The 19,316-nt window shown below is 37.7% G+C and overlaps 2 long non-coding RNA genes across 5 annotated transcripts; both read right to left on the reverse strand.

The window, feature by feature from the left end:
• Positions 1-1,764: 1,764 nt before the first annotated feature.
• LOC149177865 (uncharacterized) lies at positions 1,765-18,710 on the reverse strand. Of its 4 annotated transcripts, XR_016258144.1 has the most exons (5): positions 18,526-18,710; positions 18,180-18,437; positions 8,416-11,533; positions 7,879-8,136; positions 1,765-3,097 (listed from the first exon to the last, which is right to left on the reverse strand). It is a non-coding gene; the product is annotated as an uncharacterized LOC149177865 (long non-coding RNA). The 4 variants fall into 4 exon arrangements; XR_016258145.1 differs by lacking the exons at positions 18,180-18,437; positions 18,526-18,710 and adding an exon at positions 14,088-15,071 and having other exon boundaries at positions 8,416-13,875; XR_016258143.1 differs by having other exon boundaries at positions 1,771-3,097; positions 8,416-8,557; positions 18,230-18,710.
• Positions 3,959-7,863, reverse strand: LOC149177866 (uncharacterized). Its single transcript, XR_016258146.1, has 2 exons — positions 5,648-7,863; positions 3,959-5,457 (listed from the first exon to the last, which is right to left on the reverse strand). It is a non-coding gene; the product is annotated as an uncharacterized LOC149177866 (long non-coding RNA).
• Positions 18,711-19,316: the final 606 nt, after the last annotated feature.

Consider the following 19,316-nt stretch of genomic DNA (forward strand, 5'->3'; position numbering starts at 1 on the left):
TACTTCAAATGGTTATGCCCTTGCAACGCAACAACATACTCAGTTTAAGTTTCTATATATAATTCCAAACATTCAGTTACATTAATATCTAGGAATATACATGAGTAAACCTATTAAATTAAATTATCGTTTAAGCTATGACAGATACTAACAAGTCCTATCTATTCTAAAGCTAAATCAAAAGAAGTGAACTTGTATGTGCTTATAATCCCTGAAAATAACCTTAACAGCCTAAAGAACCTTAAAGGCTCCTATCTATTCTAAAGCTAAATCAAAAGATGCTTATAAACCCCGAAAATACTTAGCAGCCTACAGAACCTTAAAGGCTAAATAGTTTAAGGAAGCAAGATGACAAATACCGAAAATTTCTATATATTCTAATAGATAAATAAGACAAGTGAACTTAAATACTTGTAAATCCCGAAAATAATTGGCAGCCTACAAGAAATCACTAACTTTAGTTGTCGACTGTGCTATTTCTATTTGAAACCTGAAACTTCAAGGATCCCATTTAAGACACATTAGGAAGTGATGTTAACAAGCTAAAATACTTGTAAACTCCATTCAAGACACATTAGGAAGTGATGTTAACAAGCTAAAATACTTAAAAACTCCAAAAATACTTGGCAGCCTACAAGAAATCACTAACTTCAGTTGCCAGCTGTCCCATATCAAGACACATTAGAAAGTGATGTTAACAAGCTAAAATACTTATAAACTCTGAAAATACTCGGCAGCCTACAAGAAATCACTAACTTCAGTTGTCGACTGTCCCATTCAAGACACATTAGAAAGTGATGTTAACAAGCTAAAATACTTATAAACTCTGAAAATACTTGGCAGCCTAGAAGAAATCACTAACTTCAGTTGTCGGCTATGCTATTTCTATTTGAAACATGAAACTTAAAGGATTTCTATTTGAAACATGAAACTTCAAGCATCCCATTCAAGACACATTAGGAAGTGATGTTAACAAGCTAAAATACTTCAGTTGTCGGCTGTGCTATTTCTATTTGAAACATGAAACTTAAAAGGATTTTTATTTGAAACATGAAACTTAAAAATGATTTTTGTTTGAAACATGAAACTTCAAGGATCCCATTCAAGACACATTAGGAAGTGATGTTAACAAGCTAAAATACTTTATAAACTCCGAAAATACTTGGCAGCCTACAAGAAATCACTAACTTCGGTTGTCGACTGTGCTATTTGTATTTGAAACTTGAAACTTCAAGGATCCCATTCAAGACACATTAGGAAGCCATGTTAAGAAGCTAATCATGAAACATTGCTACTGAAGTTATTGATGTTGATATGCTAATTGCACAAATTTGTATCAGAATTTTCAATCTGAAATTATTGATGTTGATATGCTAATTGCACAAATTTGTATTAGAATTTCAATCTGTATTAAAATTTGAATCTGGATGAGCAGAGGAACATTAACACACAAAGGTAATCAAATATAATCAAGGGAAAAGGTTAGGGTGGTTACACAAAAGAGAGATCAAAAAAATTTCTGGTTTGTCTCATCTATGTAATTGGATATACAATTATGGAATACATCTTCTGATGTTTAGGAATAAATAAGCAAACATGTATCTACCAAATAGACCAAAAGAACTTCTTAATGTAGACAATAAACCCTAAACCTCTCTTAAGCAGGCTCGCACTAAATAAAAAAATGTTTCCAATAAAAAAATATTGACCAAGAACCACAAGAATAAGGAAGACAAAAAGGAACCATGCTGGATCACTGAAATCTAAGATACATCAGTCATGCGTAGGCAACAATCTATGGGCATTAACAATTCTCGAAAACAGAGTCCCATTGTGATTCATAGTCATAAATACACACCACAATAATATTATCTTGCCACACAATCATTTCTCGTAAGCATAAATCATACATGAAAATGTGACACTTGGACGTTGGAATGACAAGGCTGCTGCTTTCATAATAAAGATATAAATATTTGGTGAAATATCTGTTACTCTGACTCCCCAAAAGGGTGATGGCTTAAACTTGAGTACTTTTCAGGAGCCCATCAGCACCATATTACCCAGCATGATCAAGTGCTATATTCATATCTTAACTTCTTAATACATCTGCAAAACCATAACCTGAAATTACTAGGCCTGCAGCGATATTTATTCGAAGTAGTGCTGGCTTGAATCTTGGCCTAAAATCAGGTCTCCAGTTAGTGTCAAAGAACATTACAAGGAAAGGCAATTTGCAAAGAGGTTTCCCAAGCTTCATGCTGCGGAATTCAACTAACCTGCTCCCCAATCAAATCAAGGCCAACAAGGAGGAAAGAAATCCCTTCAAACAGTGAAAAGTAAAAATGAATTCCTTGAGCAGACAATAATCTCCTCGCAGAGGTTAAAAGAAGAAAAGATAAAGCCAATTTTTCTAATAAAGCCGATTGGCTAAGCTAAAGCCAACTCTTTCCAATAAAGCCGAGTGGCTTTCCTTTTAAAGGGCTGTTTCTGTTGTTGGGGTTGTTTCTGCTGTTGTTCGCTCAATTTGTTGAGTACATCAAGGGCCGACTCTGAAGCAACCCAATGATACTTTGGGTATTCTAATTGAGGACATGATTCCTTCTCCATAAAAGCAATTGAATCAGCGTCAGATGATCTGCCCAACTTTTTGGTCACCACCCATTCAAAAGCACTGCCAAGTTGAAAGGGCCCAGAGATCATGGAATTGAATTTTTTGTCACCACCCATTCACAAGCGCTACCAAGTTGAAAGGGCCCAGAGATCATGGCATTAAATTTTGTTACAGACATTTTGTTTTCAAAGAGAAGATATGGAACAATGAATGGGGAAGGGCCCAGAGATCATGGCATTAAATTTTGTTACAGATATTTTGTTTTCAAAGAGAAGATATGGAACAATGAAAGGGGACAATCTCAGCGCAGGAAGTATAGCAGGCATATAGCATATGACCCAAGATGGCAATTGAGCTTATGTCAAAAACATAGTCATTGGAAGGATGATGCAAAAATGAGTGAATGAATAAATAGAAAGGAGGAATGAGCTTTCGCAGCAACACAAAAAGGAATATTAAGTTCACCTTCTTTGAGAAACAAATCTGCAGACACAACAGAAAAGAGCAAAGAGTTGCAAATAAGAAACAAGAGGAGAGGAAAACCCATTCAGCAATTAAAATCAAAATAAACAACTTACAACTTCACCGCATAAATATCCATTAAAGCATATTGCGAAAAACATCTCCTTAATGTTTTAGTTTTCCTTAAAGCATGTATTATGGACTAAAAACAACCTCCTTAGAACAGATTATGTCTGGTTGACACTAACGGAATAACTGCATTTGACCCCAAGTTGTTATATCCAATAACCTTCTCACCAAAGCAGGCTGTGCTGCAATGTCGCCCAAGAGCCAACTCCAGAGAACAAGAAACTGGATACCACTGCTAACAACTACTCCAATATCTTCATCCTCCTTGGCAGAATAAGAAAGCTGGCTATAAAAGAACTGCTAACGACTACTCCAATATCTTCACCCACCTTGGCAGAATAAAGCTGGCAGTAAAAGACATTTGGGATCGAGTCTGGCGAAGATAAATAAGTATGGAAAATAATATTTTGAGATAAACACTGACATGACATGCTCTAGATTTGCACTGGAACGCTCAAATGACCCTCAGCTATTTTAGTTGAAATCGATAATCAGCATGCCTCTTCTGTCATAGTTCGAATCCCATATTAACTATTGGATAAAAGGCTAAAAGACTCTTGGAGTCGATAATCAGCATGACTCTTCTGTCATAGTTCGAATCCCATATTAACTATTGGATGAAAGGCTGAAAGACTCGTGGAATTGATGACAGCTGGTGTTTGAAATGCTATTCCCATATAGTAGAAGATAATCACTACCTGTGTGACTTGGTGCACTCCCTTTTATCATTCCCATATCGTAGAAGATAATCACTACCTGTGTGACTTGGTGCACTCCCTTTTATCATTTTGTATTGCATCAGATAATAATTGGATATACAAATATGGGATACATCTTCTGATGTTTAGGAATAAATAAGCCTACATATATCTGCCAAATAAGCCAAAAGAACTACGTAATGTAGACAATAAACCCTAAAACTCTCTTAAGCAGGCTCGCACTAAATAAAAAAATGTTTCCAATAAAAAATATTGACCCAGAATCACAAGAATTATGCTGGATCACTGAAATCTAAGATACATCAGTCATGCATAGGCAACAATCTATGGGCATTGACAATTCTCGAAAACAGAGTCTCATTGTGATTCATAGTCATAAATACAGGCCACAATAATATTATCCTGCCACACAATCATTTCTCAAAGCATAAATCAGACATGAAAATGTGACACTTGGACATTGGAATGACGAGGCTGCTGCTTTCATAATAAAGATACAAATATTTGTGAAATATCTGTTACTCTGACTCCCCAAAAGGGTGATGGCTTAAACTTGAGCTCTTTTCAGGAGCCCATCAGCACCATATTACCCAGCATGATCAAGTGCTATATTCGTATCTTAACTTCTTAATACATCTGCAAAACCATAACCTGAAATTACTAGGCCTGCAGCGATATTTATTTGAAGTTGTGCTGGCTTGAATCTTGGCCTAAAATCAGGTCTCCAGTTAGTGTCAAAGAACATTACAAGGAAAGGCAATTTGTAAAGAGGTTGCCCAAGCTTCATGCTGCAGAATTCAACTAACCTGCTCCCCAATCAAATCAAGGCCAACAAGGAGGAAAGAAATCCCTTCAAACAGTGAAAAGTAAAAATGAATTCCTTGAGCAGACAATAATCTCCTAGCAAAGGTTAAGAGAAGAAAAGATAAAGCCATTTTTTTCTAATAAAGCCAATTGGCTTTCCTTTTAAAGGGCTGTTTCTGCTGTTTGGGTTGTTTCTGCTGTTGTTCGCTCAAATTGTTGAGTACATCAAGGGCCGACTCTGAAACAACCCGATGATACTTTGGGTATTATAATTGAGGACATGATTCCTTCTCCATAAAAGCAACTAAATCAGCTTCAGATGATCTGCGCAACATTTTGATCACCGCCCATTCACAAGCACTACCAAGTTGAAAGGGCCCAGAGATCATGGAATTGAATTTTTTGTCACCACCCATTCACAAGCACTGCCAAGTTGAAAGGGCCCAGAGATCATGGCACTGAATTTTGTTACAGACATTGTGTTTTGAAAGAGAAGATATGGAACAATGAAAGGGGACGACTTTGAAGCAGGAAATATAGCAAAGAACGACATACGACATGATAGCAGGCATATAGCATATGACCCAAGATGGCAATTGAGCTTATGGCAAAAACATAGTCATTGGAAGGATGATGCCAAAAAGAGTGAATGAATAAATAGAAAAGAGGAATGAGCTTTCGCAGCAAAATGAAAAGGAATATTAAGTTCGCCTTCTTCGAGAAACCAATCTGCAGACACGACAGAAAAGAGAAGAGAGTTGCGAATAAGAAACAAGAGGAAAACTCATTCAGCAATTAAAATCAAAATAAACAACTTACAAGAACTTCACCACATAAATATCCATTAAAGCAGATTGCAAAAAGCACCTCCTTAATGTTTTAGTTTTCCTTAAAGCATGTATTATGGACTAAAACCAACCTCCTTAGAACGGATTATGTCTGGTGGACACTAACGGAATAACTGCATTTGACCCCAAGTTGTCATCTCCAATAACCTTCTCACCGAAGCTGAGCTGCAATGTCACCCAAGAGCCAACTCCAGAGAACAAGAAGCTGGATACCACTGCTAACAACTACTCCAATATCTTCATCCTCCTTGGCAGAATAAGAAAGCTGGCTATAAAAGAACTTCTAACGGCTACTCCAATATCATCACCCACCTTGGCAGAATAAAGCTGGCAATAAAAGACATTTGGGATCGAGTCTGGCGAAGATAAAGGAGTATGGAAAATAGTATTTTGAGATAAACACTGACATGACATGCTCTGGATTTGCACTGGAATGCTCAAATGACCTTCGGCTATTTTAGTTGAAATCGATAATCAGCATGCCTTTTCTGTCATAGTTTGAATCCCATATTAACTATTGGATGAAAGGCTGAAAGACTCGTGGAATCGATAATCAGCATGACTCTTCTGTGTTGAAATCGATAATCAGCATGCCTCTTCTGTCATAGTTCAAAATCCATATTAACTATTGGATGAAAGGCTGAAAGACTCGTGGAATCGATAATGAGCATGACTCTTCTGTGTTGAAATAGATAACCAGTATGCCTCTTCTGTCATAGTTCGAATCCCATATTAACTATTGGATGAAAGGCTGAAAGACTCGTGGAATCGATAATCAGCATGACTCTTCTGTCATAGTTCGAATCCCATATTAACTATTGGATGAAAGGCTGAAGACTCATGGAATTGATGACAGCTGGTGGTTGAAATGTCATTACCATATGGTAGAAGATAATCACTACCTGTGTGACTTGGTGCACTCCCTTTTATCATTTTGTATTGCATCAGATAATGTTGTCTGTCTGACTTTCTAAAGATTAATTTTGAAAAACATTGAAACTCTTTCAAGGTTATGAGTAGTGGAATCATCAAATATTCAGAGGGCTCAAAGTGGGTTGTGAGGCACCCACGTCCTATTTTCATTATCCAAATTATTCCTCATATAAGCTCTGGAGGAACCAATGGATATGACCACCGATCTGCACCTCTTATAGGGGATAGATGTTGTGGTTGCGCAGTCTACTCAAAGTGGGGTATCAGGCACCCACCTCCTATTTTCTTTATCCAAAATATTCCTGGTCAAAGCCCCAGAGGGGCCAATGGATATGAGCACCGATCTGCAACTCTTACAGGGGACAGCAGTGGTGGTTGCGCAATATAATGAGTCACTGAAAGGGTTTGGGTAGACAATGATACATGATAAAGGGGGAATTCCTATAAAACCCTGGCATTATGCATATTCCAGTAAAAAGGTGGATACATTTCTTCAACTATCTTGCTGAAGTTCTGGCACTCATTCTAGAGTGTCTGCTTTTATTAAGCTTGGTTTCAATAGAGCCCTTCAAACAGAGAAAAGGGTGGAGTGTAGATTCTTGATTGTTGTAGTAAGCAAGGGTTCATCGGTCATCAAGACTCTTTCCTGTGAAGATCAGACACTATTGGTCGGAGGGAATCCCGTCTTTGGCCTGGAACTTATCTTTGACATCTTTAACGGTTGCAAAGCTCTCAACCTCGAGAGTGATGGTCTACAAGAGTTTTGACAAACATCTACATCTTGAAACTGGAATATAACTAACAGATATACGTGTAAATCATCACAAGCAAATTTTTGTGGTCAAAATTTTTTATTTATCAACATATTACGAAAAAACAGTACCAAATTCCATAAGGAAATGAGAGACTGTTGCCTCCAAGGATGACAAATGCAATTCATAAACTAAGGAAAAACTCTCTAAAGCCAAAACTTTAAGTAATTGCCAAAAAAATAACTCCACATAAAATAACGACGAATGGGAACTCTAACTAGGGTGCATACAATTTTATACAATAGCTACAAAGACATTAAAATGCAGAACACAAAATAGCGTTGATAGCCAAATTTCCGTATTTCCGTTCTATATAAAATACAGGAATTAGTAAAAGGATTTCTAAGATTCGAGGGCTTAAACAGAAGAACCTATAAATAGAAACCCAGAAACCCTAACAGCTTACACATCGAGAAATATAAGCTACAGAAAATAAATGACCATCAATAACGAAATACAGTCAAAGGCACAGCGGAAACCGTAGAAACCAGAACAAAATTCAAAATTGACAAAATGTATTCCTACAATATTAATGGCATAAGTTGTCGGACGGTCACCTCAGATCTGAATCAGTGTGTTGGATATTTGACATGAAAGGGATACCATCCCCCAGATGTTGCAGAGTGAAGAAGTTGACAGGTCTGGCCTCCACCACCCCTGCAAGGCCGGCAGTCTGCAGTTGCCTGAAGAGTGTCTATTCCCAATTTCCCAACGTTAATTCAGCTGTCGTCTCTGGTCTTCCGTGCTCCTACGGTGTTAATCTTCCCTTCAAATTTACTCTCTAGACCAACTCACAAGTCACAACACATACCTTCCTGTATTACATATAGATCTTCAATGGAGAAATGCAGCAAAAGAAATATAAATATAAAAGACAAGAAATGATGTAAATAACTCCAATACCCAAAAGAAAGCTTTTATTAATGCTATCCGCTCAGAGTTGGCTCGAGGTTGATGATCCCGTCACCTCCTCCATGGGAGGGTTATTTGTATTCCCAGACCGATGGTGATCTCTCTACCATGGTGGATGTTTGAAACGCTCACAGAATTAATGAAAGTAGAGGAAAAAAGTGGATATGGTCACTGATCTCCACCTCTAATAGGGTGTACAGATGTCGCAGTTGTTGCAGTTATGCACTCCACTGAGCAATTGTTCCTGCTCTGCGAATGGCTGGGAGTTTCGTTGTGAATCCAACAGCTATTATGGATGGCTTTGAGCAGATACTGGTGAAATTCCTAAACCAGAGATAAACTTTGTTTACAATTACATATCAATGGTAAAGCAAAGGAGCATGAAACTAACAAAGTCAAGACTACCTCTATGTATTCTCAAATGCCAATAAATGTTTGCAACAGTGAAGTTACCTACCTCCCTACCTCCCTAAGGGTTTTGATTATATCCCAAAATCAATGTAATTCACTTTACATGCAATAAGAGAATTCGGAAAAAGGTTCAACTTAGAGAAGTTCTATTTGCAGGAAAGAAAATCTACCAAGTTGTTCATAAGCAAAGATCTTATGTCTCCTTCACTGTTGTTATGAGACCCATCATGCAAGAACATTTGCACCATATAAGAAAGGTTGGGAACAGGATCTCATTGCTGCCATGTAACACTACTCTTTTAAGGAACATATAACGCAAGAACCCCTATAATCACAGAATTCTATGTGTAACAGAATTCGAGGAAATCTGTTACTCATCCAATTGTATATCACATTGGAGGGGAATCTATTTGAATTCTATATCATAGGTACATAAATTACATTGTCTCATGATGGAAATTTTGCATGTAGTGAAATATGGCTCCATGGAAATTTCATGAAACGTATAAGGTTATTGATGTCGAGCATCCTGGGTCCCCTAATCGTTACAAAGTTGATTGGTGGGAAGAAAGTCCAAAACATATCTAGTTCTCCATATTGTAAAAGAACACGAGGACATGATGATGATGTTGTTCACTTACTCTCTAGAAGTAAAGAGAAGGAAGCGCATCAGCAGTTCATGCAGCCCAAAGAAGGGTGCCTTGGTATTTTTAAAGGTAAAAAAGGATTGCTAAGAAAAGGATTTCTATTTGAAACATGAAACTTAAAGGATTTCTATTTGAAACATGAAACTTCAAGCATCCCATTCAAGACACATTAGGAAGTGATGTTAACAAGCTAAAATACTTCAGTTGTCAGCTGTGCTATTTCTATTTGAAACACGAAACTTAAAAGGATTTTTACTTGAAACATGAAACTTCAAGGATCCCATTCAAGACACATTAGGAAGTGATGTTAACAAGCTAAAATACTTTATAAACTCCGAAATACTTGGCAGCCATCGAGAAATCACTAACTTCGGTTGTCCGAAAATAATTGGCAGCCATCGAGAAATCACTAACTTCGGTTGTCGACCGTGCTATTTGTATTTGAAACTTGAAACTTCAAGGATCCCATTCAAGACACATTAGGAAGCCATGTTAAGAAGCTAATCATGAAACATTGCTACTGAAGTTATTGATGTTGATATGCCAATTGCACAAATTTGTATCAGAATTTTAAATCTGAAATTATTGATGTTGATATGCTAATTGCACAAATTTGTATTAGAATTTCAATCTGTATTAAAATTTCAATTTGGATGAGCAGAGGAACATTAAAACACAAAGGTAATCAAATATAATCAAGGGAAAAGGTTAGGGTGGTTACACAAAAGAGAGATCAACAAATTTTCTAGTTTGTTTCATCTGTGTAATTGGATATACAAATATGGAATAAATCTTCTGATGTTTAGAAACAAATAAGCCAACATGTATCTGCCAAATACGCCAAAAGAACTACGTAATGTAGACAATAAACCCTAAACCTCTCTTAATCAGGCTCGCACTAAATAAAAAAATGTTTCCAATAAAAAATATTGACCAAGAACCACAAGAATAAGGAAGACAAGAAAGAATTATGCTGGATCACTGAAATCTAAGATACATCAGTCATGCGTAGGCAACAATCTATGGGCATTAACAATTCTCGAAAACAGAGTCCCATTGTGATTCATAGTCATAAATACACGCCACAATAATATTATCTTGCCACACAATCATTTCTCATAAGCATAAATCATATATGAAAATGTGACACTTGGACGTTGGAATGACAGGGCGGCTGCTTTCATAATAAAGATACAAATATTTGGTGAAATATCTGTTACTCTGACTCCCCAAAAGGGTGATGGCTTAAACTTGAGCACTTTTCAGGAGCCCATCAGCACCATATTACCCAGCATGATTAAGTGCCATATTCATATCTTAACTTCTTAATACATCTGCAAAACCATAACCTGAAATTACTAGGCCTGCAGCGATATTTATTCAAAGTTGTGCTGGCTTGAATCTTGGCCTAAAATCAGGTCTCCAGTTAGTGTCAAAGAACATTACAAGGAAAGGCAATTTGCAAAGAGGTTTCCAAGCTTCATGCTGCGGAATTCAACTAACCTGCTCCCCAATCAAATCAAGGCCAACAAGGAGGAAAGAAATCCCTTCAAACGGTGAAAGTAAAAATGAATTCCTTGAGCAGACATTAATCTCCTAGCAGAGGTTAAAAGAAGAAAAGATAAAGCCAATTTTTTCTAATAAAGCCGATTGGCTAAGCTAAAGCCAACTCTTTCTAATAAAGCCAATTGGCTTTCCTTTTAAAGGGTTGTTTCTGTTGTTGGGGTTGTTTGTGCTGTTGTTCACTCAATTTGTTGAGTACATCAAGGGCTGACTCTGAAGCAACCCGATGATACTTTGGGTATTCTAATTGAGAACATGATTCCTTCTCCATAAAAGCAAGTGAATCAGCTTCAGATGATCTGCCCAAATTTTTTGTCACCACCCATTCACAAGCGCTGCCAAGTTGAAAGGTCCCAGAGATCATGGAATTAAAATTTCTGTCACCACCCATTCACAAGTGCTGCCAAGTTGAAAGGGCCCAGAGATCATGGCATTGAATTTTGTTACAGACATTGTGTTTTCAAAGAGAAGATATGGAACAATGAAAGGGGACGATCTCGGCGCAGGAAGTATAGCAGGAATATAGCATATGACCCAAGATGGCAATTGAGGTTATGGCAAAAACATAGTCATTGGAAGGATGACGCAAAAAAGAGTGAATGAATAAATAGAAAGGAGGAATAAGCTTTCGCAGCAACACGAAAAGGAATATTAAGTTCACCTTCTTCGAGAAACCAATCTGCAGACACAATAAGAAAAGAGCAAAGAGTTGCGAATAAGAAACAAGAGGAGAGGAAAACTCATTCAGCGATTAAAATCAAAATAAACAACTTACAACTTCACCGCATAAATATCTATTAAAGCAGAATGCAAAAAGCATCTCCTTAATGTTTTAGTTTTCCTTAAAGCATGTATTATGGACTAAAAACAACCTCCTTAGAACGGATTATGTCTGGTGGTCATTAACGGAATAACTGCATTTGACCCCAAGTTGTCATCTCCAATAACCTTCTCACCGAAGCAGGCTGTGCTGCAATGTCGCCCAAGAGCCAACTCCAGAGAATAAGAAGCTGGATACCACTGCTAACAACTACTCCAATGTCTTCATCCTCCATGGCAGAATAAGAAAGCTGGCTATAAAAAGCCTGCTAACGACTACTCCAATATCTTCACCCACCTTGGCAGAATAAAGCTGGCAGTAAAAGACATTTGGGATAGAGTCTGGCGAAGATAAATAAGTATGGAAAATAGTATTTTGAGATAAACACTGACATGACATGCTCTGGATTTGCACTGGAACGCTCAAATGGCCTTCGTCTATTTTAGTTGAAATCGATAATCAGCATGCCTCTTTTGTCATAGTTCGAATCCCATATTAACTATGGGATAAAAGGCTGAAAGACTCGTGGAATCGATAATCAACATGACTCTTCCGTCATAGTTCGAATCCCATATTAACTATTGGATGAAACACTGAAAGACTCATGGAATTGATGACAGCTGGTGTTTGAAATGCTATTCCCATATGGTAGAAGATAATCACTACCTGTGTGCCATGGTGCACTCCCTTTTATCATTCCCATATGGTAGAAGATAATCACTACCTGTGTGACTTGGTGCACTCCCTTTTATCATTTTGTATTGCATCAGATAATAATTGGATATACAAATATGGAATACATCTTCTGATGTTTAGGAACAAATAAGCCTACATGTATCTGCCAAATAGGCCAAAAGAACTTCGTAATGTAGACAATAAACCCTAAACCTCTCTTAAGCAGGCTCGTACTAAATAAAAAAATGTTTCCAATAAAAAATATTGACCCAGAATCACTAGAATAAGGCAGACAAGAAAGAATTATGCTGGATCACTGAAATCTAAGATACATCAGTCATGCGTAGGCAACAATCTATGGGAATTAACAATTCTCGAAAACAGAGTCTCATTGTGATTCATAGTCATAAATACACGCCACAATAATATTATCCTGCCACACAATCATTTCTCGAAGCATAAATCAGACATGAAAATGTGACACTTGGACGTTGGAATGACAAGGCTGCTGCTTTCATAATAAAGATACAAATATTTGGTGAAATATCTGTTACTCTGACTCCCCAAAAGGGTGGTGGCTTAAACTTGAGCACTTTTCAGGAGCCCATCAGCACCATATTACCCAGCATGATCAAGTGCTATATTCGTATCTTAACTTCTTAATACATCTGCAAAACCATAACCTGAAATTACCAGGCCTGCAGCGATATTTATTCGAGGTTGTGCTGGCTTGAATCTTGGCCTAAAATCAGGTCTCCAGTTAAAGGCAATTTGTAAAGAGGTTGCCCAAGCTTCATGCTGCGGAATTCAACTAACCTGCTCCCCAATCAAATCAAGGCCAACAAGGAAGAAAGAAATCCCTTCAAACAGTGAAAAGTAAAAATGAATTCCTTGAGCAGACAATAATCTCCTAGCAGAGGTTAAAAGAAGAAAAGATAAAGCCATTTTTTTTCTAATAAAGTCGATTGGCTTTCCTTTTAAAGGGCTGTTTCTGCTGTTGTCCGCTCAATTTGTTGAGTACATCAAGGGCCGACTCTGAAACAACCCAGTGATACTTTGGGTATTCTAATTGAGGACATGATTCCTTCTCCATAAAAGCAACTAAATCAGCTTCAGATGATCTTCCCAACATTTTTGTCACCGCCCATTCACAAGCACTGCCAAGTTGAAAGGGCCCAGAGATCATGGAATTGAATTTTTTGTCACCACCCATTCACAAGCACTGCCAAGTTGAAAGGGCCCAGAGATCATGGCATTGAATTTTGTTACAGACATTGTTTTTTGGAAGAGAAGATATGGAACAATGAAAGGGGACAATTTTGAAGCAGGAAGTATAGCAAAGAAGGACATACGACATAATAGCAGGCATATAGCATATGACCCAAGATGGCAATTGAGCTTATGGCAAAAACATAGTCATTTGAAGGATGATGCAAAAAAGAGTGAATGAATAAATAGAAAGGAGGAATGAGCTTGCGCAGCAAAATGAAAAGGAATATTAAGTTCGCCTTCTCCGAGAAACCAATCTTCAGACACGACAGAAAAGAGAAGAGAGTTGCGAATAAGAAACAAGAGGAAAACTCATTCAGCAATTAAAATCAAAATAAACAACTTACAAGAACTTCACCACATAAATATCCATTAAAGCAGATTGCAAAAAGCACCTCCTTAATGTTTTAGTTTTCCTTAAACCATGTATTAGTTTTCCTTAAACCATGTATTATGGACTAAAAACAACCTCCTTAGAACGGATTATGTCTGGTGGACACTAACGGAATAACTGCATTTGACCCCAAGTTGTCATCTCCAATAACCTTCTCACCGAAGCTGAGCTGCAATGTCGCCCAAGAGCCAACTCCAGAGAACAAGAAGCTGGATACCACTGCTAACAACTACTCCAATATCTTCATCCTCCTTGGTAGAATAAGAAAGCTGGCTATAAAAGAACCGCTAACGACTACTCCAATATCTTCACCCACCTTGGCAGAATAAAGCTGGCAATAAAAGACATTTGGGATCGAGTTTGGGGAAGATAAAGAAGTACGGAAAATAGTATTTTGAGATAAACACTGACACAGTGTTGATAATATCGCCGAGATATCGGCGATATTTGGAAATATCGCGATATTTTTGGCTTTTTAAAATATCGCGCGATTTCTGAAATATCGCCGATATTTCGGAAAATATCGCGCGACAATCGAAAATATCACCCGGTGACTGTAAAAAATTTCTGCACGGCCTATAAAAATCCGATTTTGGTTTTTTTTCATATCATTTTCATTTCTGATTGTTAGAGAAGGAAGGGGAGAGCTATGTGGTCACTGCCAAGGAGGGTTTGAGCGTTCTAGGCCCCAGTATTGATATGCTATTCATGGTAATGTTAAATTCTTAAAGTAAAAGTGACATTCTCCTTAATCTTCATTTTCATCCTTTTACTTAAATTTTTAACATTACCATGAAATGACTCAGGATGTTTGAGAGTGGTTCCGGCCTCATTGGATTTCATATGGAGAAAGTAGAATTTTAGATTTCATTTAAAATGCAGCAGACTTATCAGTTTTTTAGGATTTTAGGATTGGGAGATTGTAATGTTTCCAGGTGACACCACCTGCCCGAGCTACCCCTGCCACCAGTAGAGGACGTGGTCTACCTCCTATAGCTCCTACTTCTAGTTCTTCAGCTTCTAGAGCATAGCAAACTCCACTGCCAACTCCACCAACACCACCATCTACATCTAGAGGGAAAGGGAAAGATGTGGCATTTTCTCGCAAGAGGGGCAGAGGAAATCAATAGGATTAGACTTTAGTTATTTTCTTATGTGCTTGTAAGTTGTACGTGAACAATGAACATTGAATATTCAAGAATCAAGACCAAGCATATCACATTCTAATTTCTAAATAGTAAATTTTGATTCTATTTATTTTTTTAAAGTGAACTATGAACTTTGAGAAGTAATTATATTTTAATTTGATTAGATAAGCTGCAACCTGCAATTTAATATGGATAAAAAACTATATATATATAAAACGTGTCCCCTGTGTCTTGTTTCCAGGTCATTGCATTTCGTATTGAATACTCGTATTTACGTGTCCTCCGTGTCTTGTTTCCAGGTCGTTGTGTTTCGTATTGAATACTCATATTTATGTGTCCTCCGTGTCTTGTGTCCTCGTGGCATGTGACTTAGCTTAGACAATATTGATGTATTGTCTCCGTGGAGGGTGGAGTCTGAGGATCCCCTCTTGGAGGAGTCACCTTCATGGTTAGAGCCAGTGGGAGGTGATCCATTAGAGCAGGGGCAGCAAGAGGAGGACTCAGAGTTAGAGGAGCAGCAGCACTCAGAGGAAGAACAGGAGGAGGAGGAGGAGGACACTGTAGGAGCATCAACATCAACACCATCTGCTATAGATATAGGAGAGAATAGCCCCATACCTAGCACTCATTATTTGATATTAGGTGCAGAGGCAGGGTCAAGGCCTCCTACTACTAGGGGCAGGCCTGACAAACAGCCCATCATGTTTTCCCGTAAAAGGGGGAGAGGGCAGTGATTTCAGATAGATAGCTGCTAGTTTTATTTGTTGTGCTACATATAACTCATGATGATGAGATAATTTTATATATGTGATGTTATTTTGTATTGGTTCTCCACATTTGAGTCCTTGAATGGACAATTATCAGGGATCAGCAGGATTTGGTATCGCCTTTGATGTATCATTTCTATTTGACGTCATATATATCAGTGTTTTCTTCATATTTATGTGCCAATGTGTTTATTTCATGTTGTTATTGCTTTATATGTTTAAAAATCTAAAAAAAAATGAATATATTATGCATTTTTTATGCTTGCCGATATTTGCCGATATTGTCGATAAGATATTTTATGGACCTTCGCCGATATTTTCCCGATACCGACATTATCAACACTGCACTGACATGAAATGCTCTGGATTTGCACTGGAACGCTCAAATGACCTTCGGCTATTTTAGTTGAAATCGATAATCAGCATGCCTCTTTTGTCATAGTTCGAATCCCATATTAACTATTGGATGAAAGGCTAAAAGAATCGTGGAATCGATAATCAGCATGACTCTTCGGTGTTGAAATCGATAATCAGCATGCCTCTTCTGTCATAGTTCGAATCCCATATTAACTATTGGATGAAAGGCTGAAAGACTCGTGGAATCGATATTCAGCATGACTCTTCTGTGTTGAAATAGATAATGAGCATGCCTCTTCTGTCATAGTTCAAATCACATATTAACTATTGGATGAAAGGCTGAAAGACTCATGGAATCGATAATCAGCATGACTCTTCTGTCATAGTTCGAATCCCATATTAACTATTGAATGAAAGGCTGAAGACTCATGGAATTGATGACAGCTGGTGGTTGAAATGTCATTCCCATATGGTAGAAGATAATCACTGCCTGTGTGACTTGGTTCACTCCCTTTTATCATTTTGTTTTGCATCAGATAATGTTGTCTGTCTGACTTTCTAAAGATAAATTTTGAAAAACATTGAAACTCTTTCAAGGTTATAATGAGTAGTGGAATCATCAAATATCCAGAGGGCTCAAAGTGGGGTGTGAGGCACCCACGTCCTATTTTCATTATCCAAATTATTCCTCATATAAGCTTCGGAGGAACCAATGGATATGACCACCGATCTGCACCTCTTATAGGGGATAGATGTTGTGGTTGCGCAGTCTACTCAAAGTGGGGTATCAGGCACCCACCTCCTATTTCCTTTATCCAAAATATTCCTGGTCGAAGCCCCAGAGGAACCAATGGATATGAGCACCGATCTGCACCTCTTACAGGGGACAGCAGTGGTGGTTGCGCAATATACTGAGTCGCTGAAGGGGTTTGGGTAGATAATGATACATGATAAAGGGAGAATTCATATAAAACCCTGGCATTATGCATATTCCAGTAAAAATGTGGATACATTTCTTCAACTTTCTTGCTGAAGCTCTGGCACTCATTCTAGAGTGTCTGCTTTTATTAATCTTGATTTCAATACAACCCTTCCAACAGAGAAAAAGGTGGAGTGTAGATTCCTGATTGTTGTAATAAGCAAGGGTTCATCGGTCATCAAGACTCTTTCCTGTGAAGATCAGACGCTATTGGTCGGAGGGAATCCCTCCTTTGGCCTGGAACTTATCTTTGACATCTTTAATGGTGTCAAAGCTCTCAACCTCGAGAGTGATGGTCTATAAGAGTTTTAACAAACATCTACATCTTGAAACTGGAATATAACTAACAGATATACCTGTAAATCATCACAAGCAAATTCTTTTGGTCAAATTTTTTTATTTATCAACATATTACGAAAAAACAATACCAAATTCCATAAGGAAATGAGAGACTGTTGCTTCCCAAGGATGACAAATGCAATTCATAACCTAAGGGAAAACTCTCTGAAGCCAAAACTTTAAGTAATTGCCAAAAAATAACTCTTCACATAAAATAACGATGAATGGGAACTCTAAGAAGGGTGCATACAATTTTATACAATAGCTACAAAGACGTTAAAATGCAGAACACAATATAGCCTTGATAGCCAAATTTCCGTATTTCCGTTCTATATAAAATACAGAAATTACTAAAAGAATTTCTAAGATTTGAGGGCTTAAATAGAAGAACCTATAAATAGAAACCCAGAAACCCTAACAACTTACACATCGAGAAATATAAGCTACAGAAAATAAATGACTGTCAATAACGAAATACAGTCAAAGACACAGCGGAAACCATAGAAACCAGAACAAAAATCAAAATTGACAAAACGTATGCCTACAATATTAATGGCATAAGTTGTCGGACGGTCACCTCAGATCTGAATCAGTGTGTTGGATATTTGACATGAAAGGGAAACCAACCTCCAGTTGCTGCAGAGTGAAGAAGTTGACAGGTCTGGCCTCCACAACCCCTGCAAGGCCAGCAGTCTGTAGTTGCCTGAAGAGTGTCTATTCCCAATTCCCCAACGTTAATTCAGCTGCCGTCTCTGGTCTCCCGTGCTCCTACGGTGTTAATCTTCCCTTCAAATTTACTCTCTAGACCAACTCACAAGTCACAACACATACCTTCCTGTATTACATATAGATCTACAATGAAGAAATGCAGCAAAAGAAATAGAAATATAAAAGACAAGCAATGATGTAAATAACTCCAATACCCAAAAGAAAGCTTTTATTAATGCTATCAGCTCAGAGTTGGCTCGAGGTTGATGATCCCGTCACCTCCTCCATGGGAGGGTTATTTGTATTCCCAAACCGATGGTGATCTCTCTACCTTGGTGGATGTTTGAAACGCTCACAGAATTAAGGAAAGTAGAGGAAAAAAGTGGATATGGTCACTGATCTCCACCTCTAATAGGGTGTACAGATGTTGCAGTTGTTGCAGTTATGCACTCCACTGAGCAATTATTCCTGCTCTGCGAATGGCTGGGAGTTTCGTTGTGAATCCAACAGCTATTATGGATGGCTTTGAGCAGATACTAGTGAAATTCCCAAACCAGAGATAAACGTTGTTTACAATTACATATCAATGGAAAAGCAAAGGAGCATGAAACTAACAAAGTCAAGACTACCTCTATGTCTTCTCAAATGCCAATAAAAGTTTGCAACGGTGAAGTTACCTACCTCACTAAGGGTTTTGATTATATCCCAAAACCAATGTAATTCACATTACATGCCATAAGAGAATTTGGAAAAAGGTTCAACTTAGAGAAGTTCTATTTGAAGGAAAGAAAATCTACCAAGCTCTTCATAAGCAAAGATCTTATGTCTCCTTCACTGTTGTTATGAGACCCATCATGCAAGAACATTTGCATCATATAAGAAAGATTGGGAACAAGATCTCATTGCTGCCATGTAACACTACTCTTTTAAGGAACATATAACACAAGAACCCCTATAATCACATAATTCTATGTGTAATAGAACTCGAGGAAATCTGTTACTCATC

This window comes from Pinus tabuliformis, chromosome 4_1 (assembly GCF_031772625.1).
Source record: "Pinus tabuliformis cultivar Carrire ecotype Pingquan chromosome 4_1, CPIR1, whole genome shotgun sequence".
Taxonomy (NCBI): Eukaryota; Viridiplantae; Streptophyta; class Pinopsida; order Pinales; family Pinaceae; genus Pinus; species Pinus tabuliformis.